Source organism: Pseudophryne corroboree, chromosome 7 (genome assembly GCF_028390025.1).
Source record: "Pseudophryne corroboree isolate aPseCor3 chromosome 7, aPseCor3.hap2, whole genome shotgun sequence".
Classification (NCBI taxonomy): Eukaryota; Metazoa; Chordata; class Amphibia; order Anura; family Myobatrachidae; genus Pseudophryne; species Pseudophryne corroboree.
In genome coordinates this window covers 339,623,348-339,625,631 of record NC_086450.1, presented here as the reverse complement: position 1 = coordinate 339,625,631, position 2,284 = coordinate 339,623,348, and the positions used below count along the sequence as shown (strand labels likewise).

Genomic DNA, 2,284 nt, shown 5'->3' with positions numbered 1-2,284 from the left:
AAACCGAGTGTAAATAAATCAACTGCACAGGCTACACATGATTATTCATCTGACGAAAGCTCTGCATACTAGAGATGAGCAGATTCGGTTTTACTCGGTTCTCAAAACCGAATCTTATTGGCTCACGGATGTCACGTGTTTTGGATAGCCAATAAGATTCGGTTTTGAGAACCGAGTAAAACCGAATCCGCTCATCTCTACTGCATACCCTCTACCTGTTCTTTGTATGCCGAAGTAGAGTATCAGCTCAGTGAATATAGCTGAAATAATAAGAGCAGTAAAGGCCTTTCTGTCCTCAGAGGATCAGCAGAGCCTGTGTTAAAAATAGAGATGAGTGGATTCGGTTTTACTCTGATTTACTCGGTACTCAAAACGGCATCTTATTGGCTCACAGATGTCACTTGTTTTGGATAGCCAATCAAATGCCGTTTTGAGAACCGAGTAAATCTGAGTAAAACCGAATCCGCTCATCTCTAGTTAAAAAATAAGGTACCTAGGTTTAAGTGTTCTAAAAAAAAAAAAAACAGGGCCTCCTCATGGGGGACCCCAGCAGCTGATGGAAATCATGGAAAAGGTTTGGGCTATACCCAGTAAGGATTACAGGTTCCCAGTAAATGGGATTCCAAATATTTTCCAACTGGGGACTGTTTAAAAATAGGAAGTGCCTCCTAATGTAGATACACATATCATCAATAGTGCGAAAATCTATATGGCCTTTGCCGTCAACGTCAAAAGAGGGATCGTTTTCTGAAAACCACATTGTCTCTGGGGCAGTCATAAGGCCAGCCATGACTTCACCTTGCAATCTACAGCCACACTACACTGGATAGACCCAATCTCACTAGATCTTGGAAGCTAAGCAGTGTTGAGCCTGGTTAGTTCTTGGATGAGAGACCACCTTGTAATACCAGGGGCTGTAGGTACACTGGGCTGTAGGTACACTGGGCTGAGGTTCTGGAAGACAGGTTTTCTGCACCTGCAAGGGAGCAAGAATCCCATATAGCTCATATGGACACTAATGTTCTAGGGCATCAGCATTAACAAGAGCTGCTCGCAGAGTTATACATGGAAAGCTGATTCAGAATCAAAGAAGGTTCTGGAAACTGCCTTTGGCTGGAAGTTTCTGTTTGGGAAGGAGTTAACAGATATTCTGGAGTCAGAAACAGACTCCAAGAAGGTCACGTTTCCTTCCACATCTAACCCCAAAACTAGGGGTCTGGTTTCGGCTTTGTCGGTCATAAAAGACCGTAACAGCCCCAATACAATAAGTTTGGTAAGGCAAAGGCAACCAGGGGGCCAGCTTCCAAACCAGAGGATAAGCCATCAGCATGATGGTGCAGGCCTCCGTCTGGGGGACCCCAAAAAGGATAGGGGGCTGACTACTTCAGTTTGCACAGATCTGGTAGCAGTCTACAAACAGATGCCTGGGTGCAAGAAGCAGTATCTTTAGATTATGCTTTCCCTTCTAGAAGCATCTTCCGCGAAGGTTCTTCTGTTCCAGTCCGTCTCTGGTAGAGGCGAAGGACAGGGGTTTGCAATAAGCAGTTGAGAAATTGCTTTCTCTGACGTCCTAGTGGATGCTGGGACTCCGTCAGGACCATGGGGAATAGCGGCTCCGCAGGAGACAGGGCACAAAATTTAAAAGTTTGACCACTAGGTGGTGTGTACTGGCTCCTCCCCCTATGACCCTCCTCCAAGCCTCAGTTAGGTTTTTGTGCCCGTCCGAGCAGGGTGCAATCTAGGTGGCTCTCCTAAAGAGCTGCTTAGAAAAAGTTTGTTAGGTTTTTTATTTTCAGTGAGTCCTGCTGGCAACAGGCTCACTGCAACGAGGGACTTAGGGGAGAAGAAGTGAACTCACCTGCGTGCAGGATGGATTTGCTTCTTAGGCTACTGAACACTAGCTCCAGAGGGACGATCACAGGTACAGCCTGGATGGGTCACCGGAGCCGCGCCGCCGACCCCCTTGCAGATGCCGAATAGAGAAGAGGTCCAGAAACCGGCGGCAGAAGACGTCTCAGTCTTCATGAGGTAGCGCACAGCACTGCAGCTGTGCGCCATTGCTCTCCGCACACTTCACACCAGCGGTCACTGAGGGTGCAGGGCGCTGGGGGGGCGCCCTGGGCAGCAATGTAATATACCTATTCTGGCTAAAATATATCACATATAGCCCCTGGGGCTATATGGATGTATTTAACCCCTGCCAGGTTCCAAAAAAACCGGGAGAAGAAGCCCGCCGAAAAGGGGGCGGGGCCTATTCTCCTCAGCACACAGCGCCATTTTCCTG

The 2,284-nt window shown here is 47.9% G+C and overlaps 1 pseudogene; it reads left to right on the top strand.

Annotated features, from left to right (window-relative positions):
• Positions 1–804: 804 nt before the first annotated feature.
• Positions 805–923, top strand: LOC134946389 (5S ribosomal RNA; annotated as a pseudogene).
• The last annotated feature ends 1,361 nt before the right edge of the window (positions 924–2,284 follow it).